This window comes from Aedes albopictus, chromosome 2, assembly GCF_035046485.1.
Source record: "Aedes albopictus strain Foshan chromosome 2, AalbF5, whole genome shotgun sequence".
Taxonomy (NCBI): Eukaryota; Metazoa; Arthropoda; class Insecta; order Diptera; family Culicidae; genus Aedes; species Aedes albopictus.
In genome coordinates, this window is record NC_085137.1 from 104,198,854 (window position 1) to 104,213,464 (window position 14,611).

The window sequence follows — 14,611 nt, forward strand, 5'->3', positions numbered from 1 at the left end:
TCATGTATATTCGTATGTTCGTAGCGATCGCTAGAACCAGAAACGGATTGAAAAAAAAAGCCGTTTCCCTTCCTTCCAACTTTCATTACAGCACAGTGTCAATCTATCATATAACGCCTACAAGTTATGCAACCAAACGGACTGTGCCGCTTCATAGTAATCTTCACACATTCTATCGCTTTAAGCCTGGCACCCTTGCACCAATGCATGATCCATGTGCCAAAAATAAACATTTCCCACCAACACACCAACATCCGCATGACCTTGTGCAGGCGCAGAGGACTCAACGGCCTGATGTGGGCAAGCGATTGCAATCATCACTTTCCTCCCCTTCCCCATTGACCTGCAACCTGACGCAGCAGGCGCCATTGTCGCCTAAAAATACAAGACCACCAACGCTCACACACTGAAGATGCCTGTTAGTCCCAAGCAGCTATCTCATTGGTTCCTTGTGTGAGTGTAGCTGGTCTGGCGATACTGGAGTTGCAACTGCGGGCGGTCAATCAAGCTCAAGCTCAAGCTCAAGCTATTCGGGAGAGTAAGGTAAGTAAGAGTTCGAAAATAAATGAACTTGTTTTTCAGTAAATTGAAGTCAATAAACAAATGATTTTACCATACATATGCTTAAAGTTTACTGAACAAACCAAAGCCAAATTTGGTTTGCTGGAGTTAGAGTTTGAAATTAGAGTTAGTGAAAATTTGATAACTGTAACACAATACTTCAAATACCTGAAATTAGTTAGAATTTGATTTGTATGTTGAATTACCTCTTAGATTTGTTCTTTTTTCTGGTTCGCAAAACTTCAGATTTTTTTTTTTGCAAAAATCATGTAAAACGGAAAAGTCTAACAACTAATATGGAAAGACTTGAATAATTAAATTTTAGAGATTTGATGTACATTTTGAATAGTTTTAGGCGTTAAATCGTAGTTGCCATATGAATTGAATTCTTGTCCTAAAATTCGTATTGTAGATCCACTGTCCCTAAAATATGATTGCTCAACTTTTTTGCGGAAAAAAATCTGCATGCTCAAGCATTTCAAAGTATACCTAGTAGCTCTTCAAAATAAAATACCGACTTAAATATCAACCGACTTATGATCCATGTTATAAAAGATCCAATGCAAATGATTTTTCTTATATAAAACTAAGAATTTGCATTACCTACTTTTGAAATCTCAATCGATTTCCAATTTTATTGGAATGAGAAATTTCTAACAATTTTCCACTTTTAATGACATTTTGTTCATGAACTGGATTTAGTGATTCATTAACTTTTGCATCATTTTCCTTACCTAATTTTTGATAAGGGCATATGAAAAAAACCTTCTTCTTTTCTACTTCAAAAAATATATAACATGAAAACGGTTTATTGGATTGAAATTATGTCTTCAAAGATTGGGGACTTAAAAAAATACACAGAACGAGGATCTAGATTTCATTTTTTTTTCTAAATTTAAAAGGTCGCGGCTATGCGATTGGTGCGTTGACCTGGAAATGCCCTGTTTTAACATCCATAAGGAAAAAAAAGCTTTAAAACGTACTTTAGCCGCACCAATTGAAAAAATCTGGATCAGTTGTGGCCTCCCAGAACTGGATTTCGATAAACAAAAATTAAGCCACATTTTGCTCACAAATTTCTCAAAATAAAAACATGATATCAATTTCCTTACCCATTTACCACACCCGTTTGTACATACTGTTGTCCAGTCTTTTGTTTGTAAAACTTTAAAAATGCACTATAAATGTTTATAGGTAGACAACTAGCGGCTACAATATAAAGTATATGTGATTATTTACATACGGGTTAAGTTATAGATAGTAAGGAACTAAGAAAAACTAAATAATAAACCAGCAACTACTTTCATTCCAATCAGGGCCAATCAAACATCCGCATTTCAAAGACTTTTATTTTTCTCAATAAAGATAATCAAATTAAGCTTATAAACATGACCAATTTGTTTTCGTTTGTGTGTTTTTTTTTCTTTTCTGCAACATCAGGATGTGAAACAAAACAGCAGTAAGTGAAACAGCCAATTATTTTGGATTGTTTTTTATTTCAACTCATTTTATTTTTGGATTCGAGCTTTTTGCTTACTTCTAATGAAAATAATATCGTTTTGTGGGAACGGTGTGAGTGTGGGGGAAGGAAAATAGGAGGATGGTCTTGGAAACAGATTGGGAAAGAAGCTTTCAATGACATGGAAAAAATGATGCAATTGTTATTGTTTCGTTTCACTATGTATGAACGATTGGTTCCACTCCAATACACTTCCGTGTGCACTTCGAGACTAGTCACATCTCTGTATCCGGTAATCGTGCTTATTTCACTTAGGTTCTCGGATGCTGGGCCAACTACCATCACCAATCACTAACAGCCATTCTCGCGCACACACACATACGAACGGCAAACACGGAACAAAAAGAGCAACTTCTCTCACATGACGGCAAACACTTTCGAAATGAACCGACTACGGCTGGCTGTGGATTTACTGGCTCCTCCAGGGTCCCTATCGAACGGAGAACTTCGATGAAATTGTTTTTTTTTCGTTGGCCTCGGTCCCGCAAATCGATCGATGCTTTAGCCATACATCGGCAGAATCCCATACATCCGTTCTTGTAACATGTGAAACGGCAGCACAAGTTCGGATCTACGGGTTCCTGCAAATGGGTTACTACAACCACTATGCGAAGCGCAGCGCTAGACACACGCTGCTCGGGGGGTAGGACAGCACAACGGCCGGCGGTCGGTGGTCGATGGAGAACGGTGGCGGATGGGAAATTGGTTTGGCCTTTTTGCCCTAATCGACGACGACGATGTTTTTGGTGGGTGGGTGCTTCTGGTTGGAAGTGGTGGAAAGTTGTAGGTTCAGGAATGGTAGTTCTTGGTCAGGACGGGATGTTGGAAGTGGGGTATGAGAATACTACAGAGATGTAATAAACAAGGTGCATAGACATGGATTTGATCTTACCAAATGTTCACATTTAACCTAATAATCCATTGGGTTGGAGCGTTGCATCGTGAGAATCTGGAATAAATAAGAAGATAAAAAAGAGATTTTTAGTTTGCTGGTTTTTTATCTGAACATTATAATGCCTATAGGCTTATGTTGCTGCTGGAAATCATTTACAACCCAATTAACCCAACTTAGATGGCTGTCGGTTGCCATAAAGTTGCCGTAACATGGAGACACATGGTTGCTAGTAGCTACTGTAATACAGGACAGCATTGATCAATTTTTTAATCCGTAGTGGCTTTTGTGAAAGCAAGTTGTACACTTTCCGAACAAATAGGGTAGTAAGGTATTTTGACTCACCAGAATTTTAATTACATTTGTTACATAATTTATACCAAACATTGATCAATATTCATTCAAACACGAAGAGTATTTAGATATTGAGTGTACTTCAGTTTTGTTTTTAATTGAATATGCTGTCTATTAATAAGTAGAGAAAACTATTTCACTTCTAACAAAAAAAAAGGCCAAATTCAAAGGAGGTGACAAATTGATTATTTACAAATGAACATTTTGATTACGTAGTTAAACTTTTGTTTGATCTCAACATAAATTGTTCTAAACCTTAATCAAGCAACAAGGTACGGCCAAAATTCATTCACCATTAATAGATGGGAACTTATTTTGGTCCACCTGCTTAAGAGTAAGCAGTAGCATGAGACAAAAATCAAATTCTCACTCCAGTTGACATTTCGGGTTCCATGTATAAATGCACTAACGATTCAGTGTCATCTTAAATTAAGTGCTTCCAGCAAAGTTCATACTAGGGCTTATAAGTAGTTAACATTCCAACGAATGAAATCATACCAACATTGTTGTCGTTTCTAGCTTAAATGGTTGAACAAAACGGCCAAAAATATATAAAATATTGAAATTGAAAAAGAAAACTGATAAATGAAATATATAATCAAACAAAACTATTTTAATAACTATTTCAATAGGAAAAGTTGTTTCCTGATTGGTGAAAGTTAATTTCATGGGAATAATTGACTGAGAAATACATTGGCGTATCTAGGAGTTTTTCCTAGAGGGCGCCTAGGGGGTGCCAATTTTATCGGTTTTCAGGTTGTTTTGCTTTTTTTTGTAAAGGGAAATACGATTGTACGACATTTCCCCGAAAACCAGTTCCCCGAATGAAGTTTAACCGAAAGTTTTTTCCCCGAATGTACCATTTCCCCGAAAAATGTTTCCCCGAATGTACCGTTTCCCCGAAAAGAGTATTGCATCTGCTATTTAACATTCTTCAAGCATCAGCTGACGCTTACCACGCTGAAGTAGTACACGTGGGCCGTAATGACCTCAATGCACAACTAGGGGTCTGGTCATTAGGCCGAAGTACGCTTAACCAAAGTACGTCAGGCTGAAGTACGTTAAGTGCCAATATTTTCTGCAGAAATTTCAATTTCAAATGTTACTTCGGTCATGATTAACTTGAATCGATTTACAAAAACTCAGAAGAGTGCTTAATTTAAATCTATTTGTCAAACATTAAAACGTAAAACGTCAAACGTCAAACGTAAAATTTCAAAGCCAGTTAATAAACGTTAAAAATGAGCTCACAGACTTCTTTCGTAAGCAAGCATACTTAACATTATAGCGATCGCGTGTGTTATACTTAGTATACAATTTTTATGCTGAATGAACGTTATTAGATTACCACAATTACGACTACTCGTTTTAAAGGTATTATTGTTTCTAAATGTTGTTTTCATCGATTGAATATTAAAAAATAACACGAAAGAACAGCCTATGAATAAAAGAAGGGAAAATTATGATGAGCGTGTCCTAAGTTGAGTGCCATACCATTTACAATCAGTTCAACAGAAAAGAACGACCCATAGGGTATTGTACCATTTGGGCAGGTGTACCTATTTTGGGCACTTGCCGCTATAACGAAGTCAATTTCAAACCGATTGATTTGAATTTTTGTACAGAGTTAGATACTGTACGTGCCTAACTCTATACAAAATTCCAAATCAATCGGTTTGAAATTGACTTAGTTATAGCGACAAGTGCCCAAAATAGGTACACCTGCCCAAATGGTACAACACCCCATTTAAAAGAAGAACAAACCTTATGAATGATATTGTATCTCTTAAAATCCATGGTAAGAGGGATTGCACAACATCAATGAGGTGCGAAAATTTTCATGAACTTGATGTCTTCATCCATTCGTAAATTTTCTCAAATCTGAGGAGGTAAAAATTATTGAACAGTCTTTCTAAAGCCTGCATATCAGCTCTCTTTGTACTCAGGCTAACTTTCCTCAACTTCATTCCAACAACTAGATCGAACAGTGGAAATAATCAAGAAAATGATCAGAAACCAGTTCTAAAAAATAGTATAATAAATATTTCGGGGAAACGGTCCATTCGGGGAAACAGTTCGTTCAGGGAATCGTTTTTCGGGGAAAAAACTTTCGGGGAAACTTCATTCGGGAAACTGGTTTTCGGGGAAATGTCGTACAATCGGGAAATACCGATCCACCCTCAATTTCTTAGTATAATGTTATACTGCGTCGCGGGAAAAGTTAGCCCGCAAATTTTGATTTACGTAAAACCAACATTGTATCGAGTCTGGTTCGTTTCGGCGAAAAATTCTTTCGGTGATTGCTCATAGAATATTCCCGGTAATTTATTTGGAAATTGTTTTGCAATTAATTTCAATTCTTTTGAAAATCTCTCAGTGATTCCTTTGGATTTTGCAAATTTCTTCGATAATATCTTTGGATCCCCTTCAGCAATTTCTTCAAGAACCTATTCGGTAATACAGGGGGTAACCAAAATGTTTGGGATAGGCATTTTTTTTCTCAGTAAAAAGTTCAAAACGCTCTAACTTTTCATAGAGTGCATCAAAAATTCTCAAATTTAACTGTTTGTTCACCTACTATATGTGCATCATTGGTACAATTTTGAGCTCGATTAGTTAATCTTTCGCGAAGCTAGAATTGTTCTTGTAAAACACTATTTTTTGACAACTTATTTTGAACTGTCATATCTCGGAAACCAGTGAACCGAATTTGATAACCTTTTGAACGTTTATCAACAATACATTGATGCTTCTCATGTCATTAAATCATAGGTACTTTAAGAACGTTGAAAAAAGTTATCGTGGATTGAAACTTTTTGGATCTTTCTTGAAAAAATGTAAATTAAATTTTAGTGTTGAAATACAAAGATTTTCTGCTTCTGTTCTCAAGATATCTCTGATAGGATGTATTAGAGCCTATTTAGATTGAAAGAATAACACATTTAGTAATTTTTGTATGGTATTGTAAATTTCACTTATTTTCCTCTATATGGGTGAAAATGTCAATCCAGTATAACTATATTCATCGTGAGAAAATATTACATTTTATAGCGTCGTATCAAGTATCAATATATTGTTGATAAACGTTAAAAATTTCATTCAATTCGGTTCACTGGTTTCAGAGATATGACAGTTCAAAAATCACTTGTCTAAAAAAATTGTGTTTTACCAGAACGGTTTTAACTTCGCGAAAGATTAACCAATCGAGCTAAAACTTGTACCAATCATGTAGTAGGTGAACTAACAGTCAAAATTTGAGAATTTTCGATGCACTCTATAAAAAGTTACAGCATGTTGAACATTTTTGTGAGAGAAAAAAAGCTGCCTATCCCAAACATTTTGACCATTCCCTGTATGTTTGGAATTTGACGCATTCTTTAAAAATTTCATCGGCAATTCCATAAGGACAAGGAGTATATTTGGCATTTTTATTTCTATTGGGATCTTTCAGTTGGAACTCTTTGAAGAAAGCCAAGAGGAGTTCCAGGAGTAAAACCATGATTAATTTCTAGAGTAACTCATGAATAAAAATTCTAGAGCAATTCCTGGATGAGTCTTTTGAGAAATCCTTGGAAGAATCAAGGAATTTCTGGAAGTATCCTAGGAAAACTGCCTAAAAGAATCCCAGCAAGTATGCCAGGAGAAATCCCTAGAGGGATTCCTGCAGGTGTCACAATAAGAATTTCTAGCGGAGACATGGGAGGCATTCATGAAACATCAGAAGCAGCAGGAATCGCTTATGGAATCCCAGGAAGAGTGCCTGGATGATTGTCAAGAGGTGTTCCAGGAGAAATCCAATGATAAATATTTGGAGAAATCCCAGGAAAGAATCCCCACAGGAATTCCGGGAGGTATTACAGTAAGAATTTCTTGAGGAGTCTTAGGAGGAATTTCTGGAAGAACCACAGCAGAAATAGCTTGAGAAATCCAGCTGAAATTCCTGGAGGAAGGAAGGCCAAGAGGAGTTCCTGAAGGAATCCCATGAGACATTTATGAAAGAATCCTTGGATAAAAATTCCTGGAGCAATCACCGGAGAGCTTCTGAAGAAATCACAGAAAAAATCTCAGGAGGTATTCTTAGAAGGATTCTGGGATGTATCATTGTAGAATTCGCAGCAGAAATCCTGGGAGAAATTGCTGGATAAAACTATACAGGAATTTCTAGAGAAACCCCATCAGGAATGCCTGGGGGAATCCAATGAATACCTAGACAAGATCCTGCAAGAACCGGTAGAGATATTCTGGAAGAATCTATAGAGAAGGCCCTCAAGGTATCGCAAGTGGAATTCCTGAAGGAATTTCAGGAAAATTTCCCGGAAAAATTTCAGCTAAATGGGTCACATTCGATATAGTACTAGATTTGTAGTAATGAGCTGAATTTTTGTATGGTGAGAAGGTCAATTCTCCGTTTCTGCAAAGAAATGGTGCAAAAAGCGAGGGTATTATGATTCCTTGCCTAATTTGATGATGTTTGAGCAAAACTTTGGATAAATATGTTGTTTATGTTGCAAGAAATGGAGAAAATAACAACACTGTTGCCCAAAGTTTTGTTCAAATAGCATCACATTAGACAAGGAATCTAATACCCACGCTTTTTGCACCATTTCATTGCAGAAATGGAGAATTGACCTTCTCACCATACTAAAATTCAGCCTATTACTGCAAATCTAGTACTTCACCGATCTGTCCTATTGCAAGGATAAATTCGTAAAGGAATCACTAGAAGAATTTCTGGACGTATCATAGTAAGAATTTCTGGAGGAACCGCAGGAGAAGTTGTTTAAGGTATGAGTTATTCTTGGTATTTCAGGAGGAATCTCTGGATAAAATCTCTGAAGGAATTCCTGGATGAGTCCTTGGAGAAATCCGTGGTAGAACAACCGAAGGAATTTCTGCCAGAACTCCAGAAAGATTGCTTATGGAAAGATCCCAGCAAAAAAACAGGAGAAAGCTTTAGAAGAATCCGTAGCATAGTTTCTGAAGTACCATGGTTAGAATTTATAGAGGAAGAATAGGTGGAAGAACCGCAGGAATTGCTTGAGGAATCCCAGCTGAAATATCTATAGGAATTCCTAGAATCCCAGGAGGTATCATAGACGTTATTTCTAGAGAATGGCGGAGGTATCCTATGAAAAGTTTCTCTAACAAATGCCTGAAGGAATACCTACAGTTTTCCTTGAAAGAATCGTTAGAAATATTCTGGAGGAATCCGTGATGGAATCACAGGAGGAATTTTTGGAAGATTTCCCATAAGTATTGCAGCAAGTAAGTATGCCAGAAGAAATCCCTAGAAATATTTCTGAAGGAGTCCTAATGGGATTTGCTTGAAGAATTCCAGCTGGAATTCATGGAGGAAAGCCAATAGAAGTTCGTGGAGAAATCCCCTGTGGAATTTCTGGAAGAACCCTTGGGGGAAGTTCTGGATATATTTTTGAAGAAATTTCTGAATGAATCACCGAATCCCAGGGAAATTTTCCGGAAGAGCTGCCCTAGTAGAATTCCTGAAGATACCACAGTCAGAACTTTTGGAGGAGTTCTAAGAGAAATTGCTGGAAGAATCGCAGCCGGAGTTGTTTGAGGAACCCTAACCACAACTTCCGGAGGAAGTCCAATAGAAGAGATCCCAATACATTTTTTTAGAGGAATCCCTAGAAGAATTCCCAAAGTATCATAGAAAGAATTTCCAAAGAAATACTAGGAGAAAATGCTGGATCAATCTCTTCAGAAATTTCTAGTACATACAACCCCATCAGGAGAATCCAAACCCCTGGAGAATCCAAAGGAAAGTTTATTGAAGAAATATCGGGAGAAATCCATAAAGGAAGCCTAGAGAAATCACTGTATGAATATATAAAGGTATTTCTGGAGGAATCTGTGGAGAAGTCTGTTGATTGCTCTTACCAATATAAAACGCCAAAACGTACAACAGGTATATAACTAATTCCGGGTGTGCTTAAGTTATGTTCAAATGTGTCATTAATACATATTGGAATTATTGTGTGCGGTTTTAAATTTAAGGTGACTGGAAAAAATCTAGAGGGTACCAAATTTGTTCAAGGGTGTGCCACTCACCCCTGGAACCCCCCCTAGCTACGCCAATGGAGAAATACTTCTACGGGTTTTATGATGCAGACATTTTCATTCCAAGCATTTGAACAACACTAGTATCAATGACCCTAAAAGCAAATGAATGTACAACTGTTCATATTTTGATGGTACAATAAGCTCTGCCGTCTGAAGGAACGGGAAAGCTGCGAAAATAAATAATTCATATTGAAACATGTTCATAAAGGTCTAGAAAATGTGTGGTAGTTCTTTTGTTGAATAGAAAACCCAGAAAATAAGTAAGTTTATCTAAGAAAAACTTTGTAAGAATGGCTTTATAGATTTTGGCAGCCAATTAAACGCCCCATAATAAATTAAAAAAGTTCAAAAAATTAAAAATAAAATTTGCCAATAAATAAATAGGTGTGGAAACAATTGGTGTGGGGGGGGGATGATAAATAATAAATGTATTTGATGAAAAATTACCCAAACAATTAGGCAAAACCGTCAAACTCGTCGGATTTGTTAAGAAATTTTCTTGACAATTCTAATTTCGCTTTAAAATTTTGAAATATCTCAAATTTTTTATTTGTGTTTCCCCTCAAAATTTCGAATTCCGAGAAAAAGATTCCGAGGGATGGGGGGGGGGGGGGGTTGGGGGGTTAGTTGGATTGACATAAGAGAAAATCGAAATTTACTACTAAACTGTAAAAATTCCTTAAAAAAATCAAGTTTTCCCAAAAATAATTTGATTTTCGAGCAATAAAATATGTTACAATTCCCACAAATAAATCAACAATTGCAATAAAAAAAACTATAGAAATTGACCCAGCCAGCAATTTGGTACTGAAATTGTCACACATATATAGCACCAAAAAATCGTATTCAATGCACGGAATGGGCATATACATACTAAAGTGGAGGCCATATCGAAACATATATACGATTACTGCGATTCCATCCAACATGATTTACGATTTCTCGAAAAATTTCTACGATTTTGCCGATTTTATCCGTCTAAATATACGATTACGCATGATCTTATTACGATTATGTGTACCAATATACGACTCAGGATTTTCAAATAAAAAAAACAATTGGTGTTCAGTGGGAATCGAACTTAGGTCCTTTGATTGAGAACTGCGCGTTATCTCCATTGACTATATTGTCAAGTTAGAAAAAGAGAGTTCAAAGTGAATGGCATGAAACAAATAAAAATTAGCATGATACGGTGCGAGACTTGTGGTGGGAGCGTTGTTGCTGTGCATTGAGTGGCACCAAAAGTGGTGCCGTGCAAAAGGCCCGGAATTGACATCGTTGTTGGAATCTATGAAATAAATGGTATGCTGTAAATAAATGGTATGCTACCATGGTTGGAATGTGTCAACAGCAACAAAAATACAAATTTGTTATCAATACCATGTCTTCTTTTTCTCCATCATACAAATATGTAAACAAAACCATTAACGATTTCCGAGATTAAGATACGACTATTAAAAGTGCAGTAACAATCATATGCGGCTGTAAAAATAAATATACGATTTCTACGATTGTTTGTTATAGTTGTATACGATTTCACCGATTTTGATCATACCTTTAGGTAGCAAGCTCGATTTAGCAGATTCATATACGATGTGAAGCGACGATTTCCACGGTTCAAAGAAATCATATATACGATGCTAGCAAATTGTTGCTTGACACTAAGATTGTATGTTTTTTTCACGATTCTATCCGATTCTGTGCGATCCTACCGATAGTATCTCGCACCTTTTACGATCGGAGACGACTATATGAAACAAAATCGCAATTGAAATTTAATTTGGCATCAAATGCGATTTTACGCAATCATTGTCAACAAATATACATATTATTATACAATTCTGATTCAATATATGAAAATATGCGATTTTTTCCACACAATAATTTAAGATATGTGGTTGGCTGGGGATCTATTTCTTATGAGTCGTTTATATTTTAGCCATAGATTTTTCTCTAGGCTTTTCTTCGAAAATTTATTGGGATAGCAATTATGATAAATAATTAGATAGGTTATGATGTTTATTGATAAGAAATGTTAAAATCAGTGAAATCATCCTTGTGCAAATTGAAATTTGGAGTAAATAATTAGAGAACTTTACTCTACGGGGTCTCCAGTTAGCCTAGTGGTTGAGGCTATGGATCACCAATCCGGAGACGGTGGGTTCGATTCCCGTTCCGGTCGGGAAAATTTTCTCGACTCCCTGGGCATAGTATATCATTGTACTTGCCTCATAATATACAAATTCATGCAATGGCAGGCAAAGAAAGCCCTTCAATTAATAAGTGTGGAAGTGCTCAAAGAACACTAAGTTGAAGCGAGGGAGGCCAAGTCCCAGTGTGGACATAGAGCCATAAAGAAGAAGAAGCCCATCGAACTTTTTGACATGTTGTTTTTTCATACACGCTTGAGCCACCCTAAGCTGCATAAGAGCTTATGTAGCAAACGCACTTGAAAGAAAGCTCTTGTAAGCTCTTATCCAGCAAAAATGTTAGTTGAGTCGTTCATAAATTTTCGTATAGGTTGTGTAAGATTTTTTTCAGAACATTTCCCAAACAAAACCTTCAGAAAATGCGGAATTTATTTCAAGTAACTGGATTGTTTTTTTAGAAGTTATTCAGCAATTCCTTTATAAATTTCTCAACGTGGAGCGGACCTGGTGTGATGGTTAGAGTACTTGACTATCACGCCCAGGACCTGGGATCGAATCCCACTCCTGACAAACTCACAAAAAAGTGAGTTCTTCCTTCGGAAGGGAAGTAAAGCGTGGGTCCCGAGATGATCTAGCCTAGGGCTAAAAATCTCGTTAATACAGATAAAAAAAAATTCTCAAGATCTGCAAAAAATACATTTTTTATCATTCAAAACTGCCGCATTGACCCCAGAATTCTTTGAACGCTACTGAAAGTAGTTGTATCTCTAAATATTTCAAGAAATTCTTCCAAATTGTGCAGACCCAGTTTTCACAAGCGTTTTGAATTTTCTGCCACAATTATGAAAGGCAATGCAGAAACGTATTCAAACTGCAGTATTTTCAAATCTTCTGTGAGACTGCTTAAATCACTGACATATAACATTGGGAAAACATGTCGTTAAAACTACGAAATTCCAATTTAATGAACAATCACCCAATGAACCCCACCATGGAGCTGACAGGCTTGTCCGCACTGAGCGCATGGAAATTCTGCTCTTTGGATTTACACCATCAAGTACATCATAAATTAGAAATCTTTTCATCTTATCAGATAGAAGGATGTTGAAATATTGTAAATGTCATTTCGAACTGTCAAAAAACCGCACCGCAGAGCCACACGGAGCGCGCAAAGAGATTTTCACCCGGGTGAAAACACTCTAGTGAATTTCACTTTGAACGGCCCGTGCGGCGCTGCGGTGCGGTTTTTTGACAGTTCGAAATGACATTTACAATATTTCAACATCCTTCTATCTGATAAGATGAAAAGATTTCTAATTTATGATGTACTTGATGGTGTAAATCTAAAGAGTAGAATTTTCATGCGCTCAAGCGGACAAGCCTGGAGCTGAGTACACTCGGTCCGAGAATTTTGACACTGTAGTGGGATATGCTGCTTCAGCAGCCATTCAGAAGCGTGCTCTACTCTAGTATTTTGTAGTACGATAAAATACCTCTAGTATCATATAGTATGACAAAGTTACTATACAAATACAATACTAAAGTACTTTGAAACAGTATTATTGATCTCGATTTGCCGTTAATGTTTTCCAATTGTTATCTGAATTATTCTTGTATTAAATTGATGTATTCGTTATACATTTCAGAACGTGTTATTGATAAAAGTCTACATGAGTACTTCCTTAGCCGTTTAAACCACAAATTATTAAGGAAAAGAATAAAGATTATTTTGTACAGGAATTATCCATAGACATATAACTAAACGACGAGCCAGTCAGTGTGCACAAACAGTTTGCCACCTACAACAGCAGCAGAAGCATATTGTGTAGTCTGGCAACGAACTGAGGAGCTCAACCGCACTGCACTACCTACTGGAAGAACAGTGACAGTTTCGATTGCTCCGGGAGATGGTGGTTGTGTGAGCAGAGAGCTGTCAAAATTTTGCTTTTTCACCGTCCAACCCCGTAAGGATTGCTCCAGACATTGCTCTACTGCACATGCTCACTAATGACAACAGAACTGATCCTGCACAATAATTGGATCGAATGCCATCGGATGGCCAGAACAAAGAAATCTACATTTTGTACGGTTTTTTGTCAATGTGATTGCGGATGTTTTACGAAGTTTCTTGGTATTCCCGTAGTTTTGTATGATGACACTCCCTAAATTATAACTGATTGCACTAGCATAGAACTACTTTTCAAGACATTTGTGAATTTTTCACCAGACTCTAATCGATAGAGGTTTTTCACTTAGTTAGAACAAAGGTCTCATATTCCGAAAAAGTTATCCAGCCCTTTCGATGTCCTGTGATTCTAACACTGTCATTTTCGTTTTTTTTTCGTAGCTTTTCGACAAACTAACTTTCCACACTCGGAATTTTCACTTGGCTGATATGTCCTGTCCAAACACGTACCTTTGCTGGAATCCCGAAACATTCACACGCACACTCGCTCGAGACAGATTTTCTGCACGGGTCCCAAGAACTTTTCCAGCTTACTTTTAACCTAAGAACGCTAACTGCAGTATCACATGTTCTACTCACTTGCCAATTTGAACGGGAAATTGCACTTCGTCGATCGAATCTTCATAAACTTCACCAAACGACCCAGGAAAACCGTTTTTCCTATGAAGTCACCATCCAGTGCCACAGTCCAGTGCAGTCCCGTCGAAGGAAAATCCAAATTTTTCCCGTCCGTCGTCGTCGTCGGTCGCCCGGAGAAAAAACCCTTTCCATCGGGCGCTGCGCTCGGTCAGGCTTCTCTCACGGTTCTGTGAAAAAGAGGCTCGCGAAAAACTCTCGGCGAGGAAAGCCCATCAGCAGGCTGGCTCATCCTGGCTCCTGGCGGCACAGACATCGGGACAGTGTAGCAGAAGTGTCGCGACACCCGTTCGTTAATGCCACTGTAGTTGTGGGTCCCGCTGTTGGTCGCGTGTGAATTTTCCTCGGGTCGTCGGGAGTAGTGGCCCGCCCGAGAGAATGAAAGAGAGGGAGAGCTGACCGACCGGTATCGGAGAGCGACAGAAGGAGCGAGCGATCCCGACGAGGAT

General features: G+C 37.5%; 2 long non-coding RNA genes across 2 annotated transcripts in view; one reads left to right on the top strand and one right to left on the bottom strand.

The window, feature by feature from the left end:
- The window catches only part of LOC134287688 (uncharacterized), a 62,824-nt gene extending 60,140 nt beyond the window's left edge, over positions 1-2,684 (top strand). The window contains exon 3 of the long non-coding RNA XR_009997455.1: positions 544-2,684. This is a non-coding gene — a long non-coding RNA (uncharacterized LOC134287688). The remainder of the gene's footprint in view (positions 1-543) is intronic.
- A 150-nt stretch (positions 2,685-2,834) lies between these two features.
- LOC115255072 (uncharacterized) overlaps positions 2,835-14,611 on the bottom strand; it is a 149,003-nt gene continuing 137,226 nt past the window's right edge. The window contains exon 6 of the long non-coding RNA XR_003892104.2: positions 2,835-3,029. This is a non-coding gene — a long non-coding RNA (uncharacterized LOC115255072). The remainder of the gene's footprint in view (positions 3,030-14,611) is intronic.